The sequence below is a fragment of the Miscanthus floridulus genome, chromosome 10 (assembly GCF_019320115.1).
Source record: "Miscanthus floridulus cultivar M001 chromosome 10, ASM1932011v1, whole genome shotgun sequence".
NCBI classification, from domain to species: Eukaryota; Viridiplantae; Streptophyta; class Magnoliopsida; order Poales; family Poaceae; genus Miscanthus; species Miscanthus floridulus.
In genome coordinates, this window is record NC_089589.1 from 39927104 (window position 1) to 39945665 (window position 18562).

An 18562-nucleotide genomic window follows, 5' to 3' on the forward strand; every position below is an offset into this window, starting at 1 on the left:
AAGAAATCGTGGGTGGTTGGGGGGAGCTGAGGAGCTGCCGCTCAACCTCTTCAGTGGGTGGGCCGGGCCAGTGAGCCTCATGCCCGAACGGCAGGGTGGGCCTGTTTGGCTGCCTAAATAGTACGTTGGGTACTAAATAACTATTTGGTACCCAGATATATATATATATATATATATATATATATATATATATATATATATATATATATATATATATATATATATATATATATATATATATATATATATCGATTCTCTAATGTCACGTTCGTAGTGTACAAATTAAAAGTGAGAATCACTTGGAACCAAATTGGAAAGAATGGGAACCGATTTGTGTTCCATGTTTACAAGAATATAATCACTACTTTAATTGCGCCTATAAACAACAAAATAAATAGATAAATGGTTATAAATAAACTATCCAATTATCATTAGTTTACAAGTATAATCATTAAAAAATAAAATAAATAGATGATCATAGTGTAATTTGGGAGACCATGTCATGTTTAATTGCGCATTATAAAAGAGAATGGAGGTAGAATAGCGTGTTTGCGACTTAGTTGTTCAACCGCTGACAACCACCATATGATACAGTTGGGTTAGTACGGCAAATGTCCGCTTAATACGAATACTATTAAACTTACCACCAGCCGTCTGTCCTCCCTGTCAATAAATCATGACCGTCTGTGTCGCTGATACCTAGAATCACCTGGCCCTTTCCCCAACTACACTCGGCCCCTATCGATGGCGGTTCCTCCCACAAGAAAACCCCAATGCAAATCGCTTAGTTCTCTCCACCCTGTGGTTCCAATTCATTAAATCCCGGTGCTAGTGGAAGTTTCTTCTCCTCTACGCCGTTTCCCTGCATCCTCGATCATACATTGTCCCCAAGGTAAGCACCTACGAAGGTTATATGGCCATCCCGGCAAGATTGCCCATTCTTATGTTTGCATTTGATTCCAATTGATTTCGGTACTTAGGGCTACAATTAAATGCTGAGCGCATCAGATGATATCTCCATTTCCTATTATGGTAAACTTAGTTTGGTTCATATTAGGAATTTCTTGATTATAACAGATGTCTTACCATGGAAGAAGTGTTTTCCATGCGAGTAACCTCGCCTTTTGGCTCTTAGGGGTAGTACCAGGAGCACAACAATTGTTGTTTGCTACTTGGACCCGTTGTATTCAACAAGAAGTGAGGGTTGGTTGTTTAAGCTATTGTTCCTCACTTTCTTGGTCCACAAAGTTTCACTAGAATTGTTGAAGACCCTGTTTGTGGAGATTTTTTTTTTTGCTTTGCACCATTGGACAGCAAGCATCCACACTTTCTAGGTTTAGTATCAACGTGGACAGAGATGTTGTCGTCTTCACTTCGGTTCACTACCTCTGTCATTGGGGGCCACATGTACCCATCGAGAACCTTAGCAATTTCTGACGTATTCCACATTTTACTTTGATATTAATTAAGTTTTTATGTACTACCACTATGAACTGATGCCTCTACATTCGTATGTATGAGTACTGAATCATGTTTGAACTCTTATTTTGCTTGAAATCTTAACCGAATGTGAGCCTCGTGAGATTGTTCTATGTGTTGGTATTCATTGTGGTGCAAGTGTACTCCTCTATGTCAGCACAAACGGCCAAAATGACCCTTCTCAGCCGCATAATACCATGAACCAACGCTGACAGGCAACCTCCATACAGCCGGGATGGGGAGGGTTTTTCATGACCAGTTGGCGGGAATGAAATAGCGCGGACAAAGACCCGTGCCACCTCAGTACGTAGAGTGTTCAATATTGAACCCAGAGTGCTTGATGGCGGGATCTAGCTCCAACTCAGTCATTGTGGTCTACAGCATCCGGGACCGGCATGGTGAGAAGGACACCGTCTTCCAACGTCGCAGAATACAATAGGAGGGGACCGCCCATCCTGTACCGTGACAGCCCCTTTGCATACCAGCCAGCAATTGTGTGCCGCTGCGGCCTAATGAAGGCAGCTCGGTGGATTTCTTGGAGTGATGGGAACCCAGGTCATCGCTACCACAGATGCTGCAGAGCAGGGTAACACAATTTATTTCTTGTTTGTTTAGTGTTGGGAATGGAAATGTTGAAAGTGCGCTCTAGTTATGATTATTTGTTTTCTCGTAGACCCAGTTAGATCGTGGGTTCTATGAGCGGTTTGGTCCTGCACATGGAACATTTTTGAACACTTTACTGAAAGAATTACGTGACAAGATATGGCAGCTGAAGGAAAACTCGAATGTTACAACAAAGGAAGAGTTCCAATCTACAGCATTCGACAAGAACATGTGTTAGGATCATCTCCCTTTTAAGTGATTACCCAACTCAATAGTCTTCCACTGACTATTAGGTTGGATAGGCCACATAATTGGTCATCCCGGTACACCACCCATATGATGTACTATATCCGACCTTCATCCAGGATCATGTAAATGAAAGGAATACATCACAAGCCACAGATAGGTCATATTACATCACAAAGTATTTAAGTTTACAACAGGGTTCATGAAGGATTTGAAATGTCCATGAACCTTTCCCCAATCCGGCCACGAATGTCCATGAAGGGTTTGAAATGTACCCGGGTAATGACATCTCATCTACCCAGCGTCACCCCACGCCGAATCCATGGGCAAACTGGTCGCAATTAGTTACTTGGCTTGCCACACCCATATATGACAAGTGTTTTGTACAAGTATGTTCATGACTTACTACGACGGATACATGGTCCTTAACCGGTTAGCGAGTTATACCATTCAAGACCTCACCCGTCTTGCCAGGGCCCAACCCCTCGCCGACCATTCATCATTCTTTCATCCTCTTGGTCAAGTTTTAGATCATACCCCATTTATGTTGATTTTGTGGACAAACATGCCCTGCAACGTGTGAGCGATGAGAAACCCATCATCATTTTGACTTCTACCGTCTAAGCAAGCTAAGCATGGATTAATCGAGTAAGAAATGTAAACAATCAACATTTGCGTGGTGCAAGAATATTCGTGGTATGAAAGCTCAAATAGGAACATTGGCATTCTAGTCACATGGTAACATAGCAATGAAATAATTAACCATAGTAATATTATGCATTTGCAAAGAGAGTGATGCATAGGGGCCTGCCTTGTGATTGCTCAACCGGGGCCTCATCGATGATGTCAGCAGCTTGGGTCTCCTCAAGTTGAGCTGCCTTAGAGACCTCGTCACCTAATGAACGTATGATGCTTCATGAGTACAATGCAATAGAAAGATAAATGACAAGATATGCAATGATGTCCATTACTTATGTGTTACACGTATGTGTATCATATGTGTTGGTGTAGTATATATGTGTTGTCGATTTGTTCTGGCGGATGATCCATTAGATCACCGGATGGTCCGTGAGAACGATCCGCTAGAGCATTTGTGAAAAGGCTAAGTGTTAGTCCACACAGACAATCCGTGCTTGGCCCGAAACATTCCGTACGAACAGGTCAATCTCGGGTTCTAAAAAATGGAACTTAAATAATTTCTCAGACGGTTCGTGTGTATGGCGAACGATCCGCTGGGACAAGTCTGTAGCTTCTAAATTTTCTAAATGTGGGGTTGTCCTAGCAGAATGTTACGCTATGCTAGTGGAGAGTCCACTAGGACATGATTGGCAGGGACATAATTACAAGCTCTCTGAGTGATTACGCGGAACACTCCATGGTTTGGACAGATGATCAGCGTGATCATGGACTTGTGTGTTTTCTTTCGTTGTAAGCTTGTTCTTCGCGGAACGTTCCAACTATCGCTCGGATGATCCACTGGAACAAGGTAGGAACTGGGTGTCTTCGGGTTCTCAAGGTATTTTTAGTTGGATGGTTCGAGGTCCTCGCGGAATGTTCTGCTAGGACGTCAACCATGTTGTTTAAGTGCTTGACTGTGTGTTTGTTCTAGCGGAACGTTCCGGCATGATGGTAGATGATCCGTTGGAACATGTGCAGCACAGAAATATACATCTCAAAATGGAGATCTTCTCCTATGGTCTTTTCATGTCAAAGTGATGGCTAGGGTATGTTTCTAAGATACTAGGGAGCATATCTAGCTAGTCAAATTGACCTACATTGCATCCATTCAACATCTAGGTCTTGGGAGGTCATTTCTAGGTGATGAGCAATGTGATTTATGAAAGAGTGGTTTGAGCTCGATCCAAGCTTACCATGGGTTGCTAGAGGTTGTTGTCAAGCTCCTCAATGTAGTGGAGAAGCAGAATCCAACCTTTAGCCCCTTGTTCTCCTTGTTCTTGAAAGCTCCTCCTCCTCCTAGCTCCAAATGGTTAGGGAGAGAAAGCTCCTCCCTCTTCTATCCCAACTCCTTGTGGTTAGCAGCTCCTAGGTAGCTTCCATGACTCCTAGCAGCTGATGGTGGCCTCCAATCCTTCTCCTTCCCTTCTCCTTGCCTTCTCCATGCTTTAGGTGTGTGAGAGAGGAGTGATGAACTAGAGAGAGTGTGAGTGTGAGTGTGAGTGGGGAGTGAGAGAATGAGCATTCTAGCTGCTTGCTTGCCCCTTCCACAAAATGGCAACAAGTGGCCTGACCTGTGGGGCCAGGGGAGCTCCACAAGTGACACCTCAAATCTGTGCATGTCATGTTCGGGCGGACAGTCGGCGTGAGCACCGGATGATCTGTCAGAGCAGGAATAGCCTAAAAAATTATAAGTCTGTGTAAATGTTCTAGTGGAACATTCCGTCGGTGTGGCGGATGATCTGCTGGGACAGGCAGTGCCCAGTTTTGTGCAGTTTCTTCACAACTAGTTTTCTAAATTGAATTTCAATTACAGATGATGCTCATGATGATGATGATTATGAACAAGTCATGAGCAGGTCATGACAAACCTCCACTTGGAAGAATCGCGTCCTGAGATTCTTCAAAATAGGTTTTATGCATCAAGAATTGAAAATTGAAGGAAAATAGCATTTTATTCCATTCTAACCATCCTTATTGACTCAAACCCAACCCAAAACTAAAATTAAACCTTTGGGGGTACCTTTGGTCAAATTGGTGTGGATATTGCTTTCTTATGATGTCTTCCACCTCCCAAGTAGCTTCTTCTACTAAATGGTGGCTCCATTGGACTTTCACCATTTTGATAGTCTTTGTTCTTATTTTTCTTTCAGAAAAATCCAAAATGGCAATAGGATCTCCTTGTAGCTCAAATTTTGATCGAATTCAACTTTTTGCAATTTGACCAAATTGGTAAGGACTTTTAGGCATCACTTAAGTTGGGATACATGAAAAACATTGTGGATGCCCACAAGCGAGTCCGGTAGTGCTAGTGGATAAGCAACTTCACCTCTCTTAGCATAAATTCTAAATGGTCCAACAAATCTTCGTGCCAACTTCCCTTTCTCTTGAAACCTTTGTGTCCCTTTGAAAGGTGTGACTTTTAAATACACATAGTCACCAACTTGGTAATCCATCTTCCTTCTATGATCATCGGCATAGGCTTTATATCTCTCTTGTGTTTCCCTTAAGCTTTGCGTTCGGCTTCTTGTACCAACTTAGAGCCATAGTCACGTCTTTCTTTGACTTCCGACCAATTCAAAGGTGTTCTACAATCTCGGCCATATAATCATAGGGGGACATATATATTAATGCTCACTTGGTGGCTATTGTTGTAAGCAAATTCAGCAAACGGTAGGCATACATCCCAGTTGCTACTATACATAATAGCACATGAACGAAGCATATCTTCTAGAATTTGTTTGACTCTTTCAGTTTGGCCTCCAGTTTGAGGGTGATAAGCTGTGCTAAACAACAATGTAGTTCCCATGGCACTATGCAAAGCTTCCCAAAACTTGGTTGTGAATTACGGACCTCGGTCCTGACACAATAGTTTTAGGAACACCATATAAACAAACTATTCTTGTGAGATACAATTCAGCATACCTCAAAATGGAATAGTTGGTCTTGACTAGAATAAAATAAGCCTATTTTGTAAGTCAGTTCAATATAACCCAAATAGAGTTGTATACACTCGATGTCCTTGGCAGACCAGGTAATGAAATCCATAGATATATCTTCCATTTCCTTGCCGGTATTGGTAGCGGATGGAGAGTGCCGGCCTGTTTAAGATGTTCGGCCTTTACTCCACAACAAGTGTCACACTCTACCACGAAACATGCTATATCTTGCTTTAGGCCCTTCCACCGAAACCTCTTTCTCACATCTCAGTACATTTTATTGCTTCCGGGGTGAATTGAGAAAAATGCACTCATGTGCTTCATTCAAAATATGTTTCTTCAACTTTTCTTGATTTGGTACCACTAATCTTTTTCCAAACCATAAGGTCTTATATTGGTCTAGGTGAAAGCTTTTGAACTTCCGGTCATCTAGTATTTCTTTGATTCGAGCTAGGTCTTCATCTAAATGCTACCCTTCTTTGATGTCTTTCAACAAGTGAGAAGTCACTTGTAGCATTGAAAGTCTACCTTGGGAAATTTGAGATATGTTCATTCTTTGCATATCTCGTCACAAGGAATCCATGTTCCTCTCATCCATGAGACAATCACAACTAGCTTTTTCGACTAAGAGCATCAAGCTACTACATTCGGCTTTCCTAGGGTGATATTGAATGTTCAAGTCATAATCTTTGATTAAATCTAGCCATCTACCTTTGCCTCATGTTCAACTCTGATTGTGTGAAGAAATATTTCAAGCTTTTGTGATTGGTGAATATGTTGCATTGGTTGTACAAACAAATAGTGTCTCCAAATCTTCAATGCATGAACTACAGCTGCTAACTCAAGATCATGAGTTGGATAGTTGACCTCATTTGGCTTTAATTGTCTTGATGCATAGGCAATGACATGCCCATCTTGCATAAGCACACAACCCAAATGCACATTAGATGCATCGCAATACACATCAAATGGCTTGGTGGTGTCGGGTTGAGTTAACACCGGGGCGGTAACAAGCCTTTGCATAAGAGTTTGAAAAGCATCTTCTCGGGCTTGTGTCCACTCAAACTTTTCATCTTTCTTAGTCAACTCAGTCATGTGGTTTTGCTATCTCGGAAAAGTCTGGCACAAACCGACAATAATAACTTGCCAATCCCAAGAAACCACGAACTTGCATCACGGTTGATGGAGTCAGCCATTCCACCACATCTTTGATTTTACTTGTGTCACAACCCTGTCGTGCCAACCCAATTAACTTAAAAATTTAAGCATAATCTGCACCTATAAATTGCTATTTTAAAAAACCCTGCATATTACTTCTAAAACTCTCTATGCGCACTTTATGTAATTAAATTACAAATTGAAACCCAAAGTGTGAAGAAACTAAACAAAACTTAACACTGCACATTTAGGTGGAGCCTCCGTCAATCACGACAGAGCGTCCGTTGAAACTTTTGCATAGTCGAGCACTGACGGACCGTCCGTCAGCTTTGACGGACCAGTCCGCCAGAACACGCCGACACCTGTCTCATGCAATTGTTGTGCTATCTCTCCCTCACCCCTCTTGGCTCTACACGTTAGCCCACCCGCTCACATACACCAACAGCCCTCCACCCCTCCTCTCACTCATTCTCACACAAACAAGAACCAGGAAACAAGAACAGAGAAAAGAGGAGAGGCGAAGAAGGGAGAAGAGAGGAGGAAGAAGGAGGAAGAAGGAGAAGGAGAAGAGGAAGGAGAATTAGGAGGACGCCCCCTGCTGGAGGCCATCACCGGCATGCTCCACCATGCCACCACCTCGCCGGAGATGGAGGAGAACGAAGGCCCCAAGCTTCATCATCTTCTTCCTCGAGCTCCCATGGTGCCCGGTGTCGATCTCCTTCACCAAGCCGTCCTGGTCCGAGCTGCTGTAGATGGAGGTTCCCCAAGGCATGGTGAGACTCCCCCCGAGGTCTATCTTCATCTTCCCCACCTCCCATGGCCACCCCCAAGAGCTTCACCTCCCATCCATGGCCACCACCACCATGGATCAGGGCGAACTCCCCATAGCCCATGCATGGCACAACCAACACTTAGAATAGCTTCCTCACATCACTAGAAAGCTATAGAAACAAACTACACTCATGGAGTCCGGATGCCCCGGAAATCACCGCGACTGTCCGTCATTTTTGGCGGACTGTCCGCGAACAAGCATTCGTCCCAGCGGAACGCCCCGCGCGCACACATTCGTCCCAGCGGACTGTCTGCCCGAACCCACGGACTGTTCGCCAATACACAGCAGCACCAGCCCAACTTGTAAAATTCATAAAAAATTCATTTTAAATCCAAAAATTGTGAAATAAGTTTTGTTGTGTCACTTAGAATATTATCTATCACCTAAACTTGATTTTGACACCAAAATTATATTTTAATTTCTGAATAAAAATAATGCATTTTTTCTTAAAGTGTATAACTCGATCTCTAGATCTTGAAAAATTATGAAACCAGTTTCATTAGCTTCCTTTGGTCATGTACTATCTAGAAAATATTCATGAGCATCATCTCATTTCATTTGTGCACATGCCATGTCTATTTTTGCCTCACATCATAACCTAACACTAGGAATCTTCCACTTTTTCCACAATGAGCATATGCCCTTGCTTAGATGTACTCCTAAGCACCTTGGGAACATAATAACACAATCTCATATACATGCAAACACCCTAGCACAAGATTTGCATTTCGAGATGTATCAAACAAGCAATGCCCAGCATCTGGCGGAGGGTCCGTCACTTCTGGCGGAGAGTCCATCAATGCTACAACACGACTAAAACACTGGGTAATTCCACGGAGTGTCCGTCACCACTGGCGGAGTGTCCGTAAAATTATTCCCAGAGATAGAAAACTTAGATCCTACAGATTTGTGTTCACGGCGCGTCCGCGACATTTGACGGAGTCTCTGTAAGCACCACACCGACTTAGCCAAATATCACCTAAGTCCCTAAACCCTACGAATTGTCCGTGAAATCTGACGGACCGTCCATGGATATTTAATTTTGCAACCAGAGGCTAGCTAGTTCCGGTCTAGCACCCACGGAGCGTCCGTCAACTAGGACAGACTGTCCGTGAAGTTCTACACTTAGCAAAATTTCACAAATGTGTTGATGGACTGTGTGGACACCAAAATTTGGTAAGTTTACCTTAGACAGGAAGGAGTCAGCCAATGGTGTAAAAGCAAGAAATTGCAAACCGGCTGGGAAATGTTCTTTAATATATTTGGAGATGTATTTAGAAACGCTTGACGTCCAGAAGCTCTTCGCCGGACAAGAAATATTATTTAATACATTTTCGAAGAAGCCTCATGTACAAGACCTCTTCACGTAAAGCAACAAAGGAAACGTTATTGGCAGAAAGTTGGATTTGGAAAACAACATTGCTCCAGGTGCATCACGTATTGGATGGTGGGAGGTGCTCGTATACGTAAAGGAAAGGAAGCTAGCCGGAATATATATTATTTAATTAATAGTCAAGCCCATCAAATCATGTGCACGATATACATGGCAAGGGAAGGCGTCTCCAAGCACATGGTTATCATCGGTTAGCAAAGAAGCTAAGAAGTTGAGTCCAGTTGCCATACGAGCCAAGAGCCAAATTAGTGGATCAGAAGAAAAGGCTAGAAGATTAAAAGCATGCATGCACACGTAACAACATACTTGCATTTGCACGTATGGCCAATTGGCATATTTGGCCACCTCTATTCCTATTTTGGCTCTTGATATATATATATATATATATATATATATATATATATATATATATATATATATATATATATATATGCTGCTAGTATACATGAAGGAAAAAGGAAGCACAGGACAAATACGAGTCTCAGCTGCTGGAGCTGTACGCGTGGAGTTGTTTGGCTCTTGAAGACTAAGTTTGCTTGCGCAATTTTGATGATCTCGTCCAAGAAAGGCAAGAAACGGATTTGTTTAATAGGCAATACAAGTCGTGCACGTAAACAAGGCAATATCAAGGTGTACAAACCATGTACATGTTTGTGACGTACTTGGCTAGGATACGTCTATAGAAAATAGATATGGCCGGTTTGGCTCACGAGATTGTAATCTTGCCGAAGGCCAAGCACCCCTATAAATATAAGGGTTACGGCAAATTGTAAAACATCCACAGATCAATTCAAAATAGGTCTTTACTTTTTCGGCTTCATGGCAACCCTTAGGAGTAGGAGTAATGTAGCTTTTCGGCGAGTTCTTCAGCAAACAGGGTTGCATCGGTTGATCGACCTCCAACTTTCTTGTGAGTACCGTCATGACTTGTATCGTGCTTCTAAAGCTGCATCAAGCTGATTGATCTTTTATGAGCCATAATATAAGTTAGTTATCGATCTGTATCGTAGTTTGTAAGGCTGCATCAGCTGATTGATCTCTTACGAATCATAATATAGATCAAAGTTATTGATCTTGTGTTAAATAACTTGTTATTTAATACAATATCACCGGTTATCGAATCCGCTAAGATTAGTAAGATTTTCCTTGCTGTTTTTAGTTGATTCACCAGCTATCGATCTTGTTATAATTAATGTTTTATTAATTATAACAAATCACTAGATTGAGATAGAGATAGATCGGCATCATATTATCTTAATTAGTCGTACTTTGATCTGGTCATGCTTTAAATCTCATAATTGACGACTTAATTCCGCTAGATCGGCTATTTTATCTCTATTTCAATCAAACATAGTATGCATCCAAAGATATGTTTCAATCTTGAATAAACTCACTAGTTAATGAGATCTAATCTAATGACACTACCATAGCTGCATCGATCCGGTCGAACCTCACTAGTAAGACTTTAGATCAGAAATTATCGATTAGTGGTTGTGTTCATGATCGAGATATGTACTCTGTTTGTTTGCTATGCCTGCCATCAACTGTTTTAGTCGATTGCCTATGCTCTCACACATATAGCATGCTTTCATGAATCTGTCAACATATAGATGGTTTCATAGATTCTTTGGCATTAGTTTGTTATCAGTATCATAGCTGTATCGATCCGATCGAATCTCACAGTTGATGATAATAGATTAGATTCAGATTGTTTATGGATTCATTTATGGTAAACAGTCGATTGTTCGCGTGTTATACTCTTTTCATCAAACTTATCGGCTCAACGTTTTATATCGATCATGTTCTATTTAGCCTAATGATGTTTTCTAATGTTCCATGAGCATCGTTTATTTCAATTCGTATCATTATCAGTTTAATATTAGCCGATAATCCTTGATTCAAAGGTCTTCATTCTATGAATACGCTGGATATCGACTATTTAGTTCGATAGCTCCAATTGAATCAGGCTATTTGGCCACATATTGGAACTGTCTAGTGCAACACCGACATGTTTCACCTTAAACTACTGATTATTCTCTCCTTGTCAATTGTAGGGTTAAATTGAATGGCACGCCTTTGGTCTTGAAACCAACCATTCTTGTGTTCAAGCTAAGCAGATCTTTGGGTTCACTCTGTCAAGATCATCTGGCTTGCTATGTGTTGATCACATCGTCATATTTTTGTGTCAACACATACTCTTTTATCTTTTTATTCCTTCATTCTTTTCTTTTCTTTCTTTCTATTATGAATTCCACTCCTATCTATCAATACACTAAACCCACAAGCATGAGCTTTGGGCCACCTAAGTCTGTAGAGCCTATCCTAACACCTGGCTATGAGCTGCGCCCGTGTTTAATAAAACTAATTTAGGATCAATCCTTCTGGGGAGAAGGCGATGAAAACCCATACTCACACCTATGAGAGTTTGAGCAGACCTGTGCATGCTTGCGTATCGCTGGCATGTCTGACAAGACCTTAAGATGGAAGTTGTCTCTGTTCTCTTTGACGGGAAGAGCTAAACATTGGTATAGTCAAACCAGTAGGAAGTATGCAAGGAGATTAGGAAACGTTATGCTCTAAATTTTGTTTATGTTTCTTTCCCATCTCTAAAGTGGTTAGCCTTCGAAAAGAGGTTCTAAATTTTAGACAACTAGAAGAAGAATCTCTTGGTACATCGTGGGATCATTTTAATGAACTCATCTTCACTGGCCCAGACCTTGCCATTCAAGACCCTGTACTTCTTCAACATTTTTACATGGGTCTTAGCAAGGATTCCAGGGAATCCCTTGATGTAGCCTCTAGAGAAGCTTTTCTTTATTTGTCTGCTAGTGAAGCAAGGTCTATGCTTAATAGAATTCGTGGAATCACTCCCTTGTACTAGCATTCATAATGAACTCCTCGAGAAAGAGAATGAATCACCTCTCGAATAAGAAGAGGAAGTTTTGATAGCCAAATCACAACCACTCCAATCCTAGGATTTAGCTGTCAATCCCAAACTATCAATACCCTAAAATCCCCCGAGAGAAGAAGGAATTCGACCTTTAGAAATCCCTATTGAAATTAAGGATGACCTTCTTGGTGCTAATTTTGGGAGAACATTAAATTCTTATCTTCATAAGAGACCTTCGAGCGAATATAATTCAAATCCTCTCAAGAAGGGATCTCTTAAGAAGCGTCCTTATTCCCATATGGGACATTGGGAAGAATTCAAGTATGGCATGTCTAGTGATGCCATAGGAGAGCCTAGCTATTTAGAAGCCAATCCTATCTTCTCCCCCTTCTATGCCCACATTAGAAGTCTCATTTGAACCCATCTTTCAACCCATCCTTGAACCTGATGATCCCTCTTATGCTCTTTCTCCTCAGTCTCATGATGACCCTAGAAATCCACTAAGACAACAAAAGCATAGGAATCATGAAGGCCACAAGGAAGACCAAGGAGAGCAACAACAATGGCTAGAGGATATTATGAACTTATGTGTCGTTGCCATTGAATGGATGGAAGAGGTTTTAGACAAGATCAACCCGAGAGTTACCAATCTAAGGGAAATCCTGGATAATAAAATGTCCAATGAATGTCATAGGCATGGAATGATGGAGACAATGTTTTCGCCTATAGACATTCATAAATAAACAACCTTGGAGATTGAAAAGGAAGATTTCATCATCGAACATGGAAGTTATTTCATGAACACCTCATCAAATCCAATGCTCACATGAGAAATCTCCTGAACCAATTGGTTCTTCCAACATTACCGCACATGAGATCCTCAACCCCCTTATACTTTCTGTTCATAAAGACTTTGAAGGGGTGGTTATAGATGCATATGTTTATCATAAATATTACAAATCTTATAGGCATGAATCTTGAGATAGGTACCCAAAGGTTGGTGTTGGAAGGGAAACCACTTCACCAATTAGAAACACAATTCGAAGGTTTCCCAAGGACAAGCTTCTATCCTAAAACAAGCACTTTCGGGAGATAACATGAGCTTTTATCCTTTTTGCTGTGATACCCTTGTGAAATAAGCATAGAAACATAATTGTGATAATATTCCTTTGGGTATTATTGTCACTAACCATTCTAGGTCTAAAGCAAAAAGGATGAACGATGATGACTCAAGGTATGTCCAACCAAACACCATGCAACATTTAATCACATCCATCCAAACTAGACTTTTGCCTTGAAAAATTCAAGTGTGGGGGATGAACTTCTCTAAAAAATCTTATGCCATGTTGTTAATCCACCTTGATTGTTTCTACCTTTAAGCCATGCTCAATCTGTTAGATAATAATCATGCTCCTTCATCTCTATTTGAATAAATCTCTATAATGCTTTCATGTTACATTTGTTTGCCATAGTAAGTTTTGGTTTGGAAGTACTCGACATACTTCTAAAGGTTTTTTAAATTAAGCGAGGTGCTTAGGTTAAAATGCCTTCCTTAATCAAATTAGACATGGAGTCCAGTTTGGTTATTGAACTAAAAATTGTTTTCAGCATATACTGGATATTTTGTTGGACTAACCCCTGTAGGAAACTCTCAATTCAATTTGGGTAAGTCACGAGATGAATTCAAATCGAAGATGAGCAAAGGACATGACGAACTCCAATAACATTGCGCAAAGATGACACAGCTCATTCATCATGGATGAAAGAATTACATAAAACAATGAGTGAGGCAGAATGTCTAACAAGGTGACAAAAGATCGAAGAGCAGAAAGATGGCATGACAAAAGGATGAGAAAGGAAGGGTGCAATCTAGGCAGACAAGAAGCTCATGAACAGCTCAAGCTGCGAGACTAGCCAAATAAGGAAAACTTCAAAAGGAAGGACCATCACAAGTCATCTACCCTTCGTCATATGGTGACATCACGCTCCAATGACAAAGGTAACATCCTAAGGTAAATGGTCATTATTTAAAAAGTTTATCCTTGATTCTGGTAGGCACATAAATAAGAAACGAAATATGTTTGAGTTATAATTTACCTGATCAAACCTGATTAGCTCAACATGTCTTGTTCTTTAAGCTTGTTCCTAGCACCCCTTTCTTGATCTCATAGTTTTAACCAAATGAGCTAAAACATTGCGCATCTTATCTCTAGAAGATGATAGTCATAATCATGTAAAGATTGATACATTATGAAGAGATAGACAATCCTTCCATGGGTTAAGCAATTCAACCCTTTATGCCAAATGAACATAAATGCTACATTCATGCTCAATCTTCTGATCTTATCACATATGATATAATTGAACAAAGCACACAACATCAACTTCATCTTGTTAAGTGTGCCTAAGGCTAGAGAAGAATAAATGAAGTTTTGGTTCTGTTGGTGTTTTTCCACCAACAAAGCCCATACACTTGATATCTACCTTGTCTGTACTAGCAGGACACAGTTCAAGTAGAGTGTGGGAGAGTCATTGATTCTCCAATTTCTACAAGTGAAGGTACTAACCTATTAAACCAAAAATCAAAACTCAAAACCAAGATGGGTTTGGGAGAAGAAAGTAACATCATCATCAGAGACACCAGTCACAAGATATGCAGCCATCTGGGTCTTCATCGCTGAGACCTGGATGATGCACCCGAAAGGTAAAGGATTCTTCTCCAGCCTGAGTCCTAGTCTGGAGGACTTAAAAATCCAAACCCTGGCTATGAGGTAACAACGATCAGTTATCCATATTTACTTTTTAGCATTGCATGAATTATTTTCACTTTTAGCATATTTATTTTTCTAGCATTAGCATTGCATTTAGAAAAGAAAAATAATAAAAAGTTTTTCATTACTGCATTACATCATTGCATCATTAAAGCTTAAAGCCCCATGTGAATAAATATATGGTGTGTAAAAGCCCATATGAATATTTACTATGGTGGCATAAAAATATAAAAATACTGATACATACACATTTCTTTCTACAAATAAGAAAATCTAAAAATATTAAAAAGACATCCTGTAGAACTTGGTCAACTAAGAAATCTGTCTTAACCTCCAAGAATAACAAATCTCAGAAGGTTGACCGCTAACCCCTTATCCTAATATGTGCCACGAGTTTTGGTGTTCTTGTTGGAGTATTTTGCAAGATGATCAAGAGTAACGCCATCCATCCGAAGTACATTCTTCCAAACCGCTGCTACACCCGCTATGTGAGGAACACAACTTCTGGACAGATAAGAAAGACCACGACAACATCCAACTTGGGGGAGGAGCATCCTCCGTGTATCTAGCTAAGTATTTCTTTCTGTTTTTGGTTCTATTTTTTTAAGTTTGCTTCATATTTGCAAAAGAAATAAAAAGATGCATAACAAACTAAAACAAAATAAAAAATTATCTTAGCTATATATATTAATAAGGTGTGATTTTAAATTATGAAAACAAAATAAAAAGTATGCGTCTAGTTTTCTATTTTTAAGAGTTGAATAAAATAAAGTGGACTCAGAATAATCTCTTGAATGGAAATGATGAATAGTTGCTCTGTTGTAATTCCTTCAAGTACCTAGTATTCAGCCTTGAATTCTCCTGAGTTTTGGATACGACTGATTTGATATAAAGATTTACTCTAAACTTAAAACTCGTGGGTAGCGAATGCTTGATCTAAGTCTAGGTAATTGACGGATATGATATGAGAAGATCTGAGCTGTTGTTTATCTTGTTCCTAGTGACACTAAAGTTCTAGAGATTTACTTTTTAAAAAACACAAAAATATTACATGATGAGTTCCTGTATAACATAGCTTGAATTCCCACCAGAGCTATACATGTTATTTAGGCTAGGAAAACTTCCATGTATATGCTGCTTGCTTTTGCATTGAGTTTTGTGAAGCTTTGTTGACCCTTATGAGGGATTTGTCATGCTCTTAAAATCAAGATCACGTACACACCACCCAATTATGCACTACTCCTACACTAGGGGTAGGCGTAGATATATGCGTTCCATCTAGATCCACCCAAAAATGTTCTACTCCTACACTGGGAGTGAACACCAAAAACATGCTTGTTAGGTTTTCATCCACTAAATAAATGCTCCAAGTTATTGTTGCTATCTCTCAAAGTTTTGTTGCAGAAAGTAGACATGGGGCTATGCAAAAGTTATTCATAAAAAAAGAGTGAAAAGAAAAAAATGGTGATGAGAAAAAATGGATACAAAAGTGTCCGAGATATTTAAAATAATGGGTGCTCAGATGGCCGCCTAAAAAAAGAGATAAATAAGATAGCCCCTGTTCTCTTGCAAATGTTTCTAAGTTTCAAAAAGAGAGATATGTTTTCAAGGAGCATAGTAGAATTAGGTTAGACACCATATATATCCACCATATATCCACACACATGCACATCTTGATTTGATTGTATGACTTAACTCTCTTTGGATCCGTTGTTTGACTTTATAATATATGTATTGCAAGTATGCTCTAGCTTTCTCCCTACCTATGAACCCCATATAAAACCTTAGTGGTAGGAAGAGAAAAAGGCATAACATCATTATTGCCTTGGTGAGGATCCACAAATACCACATATGTTGAGAGACTTGAGAGTGTCATACAATGGAATCTCTGAGTTTTATTTTGAAAACCTATAAACACTCCAAAATAATGGTTGAAAAAAGAACTTGAGACATAGTCATTGACTTGATTGTTCTGTCTTTCAATTGCTCAAGACCCAAGTGAAGGCTAAGAAGCCCCATGATTGAAGGTAATACGGGTAAGTTCGAAAGTCAGATCAGTTTATTCTACTCTAGAGGAGAATTTTTGATTGAGCACTTATGTACTTTTAAGGCGTGAAAGCATAGTAGCAACTCATGATCCATTGCTGAGTTTAGTTTTGCTAAGGGACTAGCATAGGTTAAGCTTGGGGGAATTGTTGACGGTAGTTAACAACCATTATAAACCATCAATTAAACATGGATAATGGCATAAATGTAATCACCAATGAAGGTTTAGGGGTTTAAACTAATAAATTCCATGAGATTTGGTGAATCTGTGTTTTCTACAGGGTTTATCCAAAAAACCGCCAAGGAGGACCTAATCCTCAAAGGAAATTAGAATTCTGCCGCGGTACCTACGTGGGAATACTCTAGAAGGGTCCATAAGGCAAATCACCAAAGCGGGGCTCGACCCACTGCCATGTGGGGCCGGGTGGCCTGTAGGTGGGGCTGCTCGACCCCTATGGGCCCCACCTATTGGCCTGCTTCATATGTCGGTTCCCCACCGCCTTTGAGAATGCATCTAAGCCATTGCTTAAGTCGGTTTGATCCAAGGGCTCATGTTGGACCCTCAGGGCTATATATACCAGCCATTGCCCCCTCCCTCAGGAGAGATCCTCAGATATCCTAAAACCCTAATTCATATTCTCCTTATGAGGATCAGAGCTAGCCATCAAGAGAAGATTAGACCTCCATAGGATCTAGTCTTTAGAAATAGAGAGATGGAGAGTGAGGGAAGAGTTTGGAGGAGATGCTGGCCTATCGGTGCTCTCTCTATAGCTTGTACCTTGGAGGAAGTCAACCTTGCGTCTGAGATTTCTCTGGTAATCAACTTCTGATTTAAGCAAGAAATGTGTTTATATTATTCTTCTGGTTTATGAGTCTCTTTTGAGTGCTTTAATCTATTGGCCTTAGGTTAAAGTATTATTCATTGTGTAAGCATGGTGCTTAGACTCGGGTAACTCATGGATGTACCTTATATTCCGGATTGGTGGTAGCTCACGAGGGTGACTCTTATAGCCTCATTGAATCATCTGTAGTCCACCTCCTATTTGTAGGACTAGCAGGATTTAGTTATTATAGGAAATATACTATGTCTGTGTTTCCCTTAGTAATATCCCTAATCGAACAATAGAAGACATAGCTTATCGAGATTAGAACTAGAAGACCTTACCGATCTCCTCTACACTCCCAACTTTTTTAAGTCTTGTTGCTACTTTGGGTTAAGTTGGACCATAGTTAACCTCACACATTTCCCTGTGGATACGATACTTCGATTACCTCCAGGTGAAAGCTATAGTGGTATCCATGCACTTGTGGATTTATCTGTGTGCGTTAAAATATACCAACAGAGGGTTATTCTATGAACCAAATCTTTATACTACCCAGTTTTTCCTAAATAAGACCTAATCTACCATGTCTGTTATTACTCGTAATTTTGAAGGGGATGAGGAGAAAGAAAAGTTGTTTTTGAAATAGAAGGTCAAGGAAAGGTTAGAATCAAGGGTTATAAGCAAGGATTTTTGAAAATAGATTTTT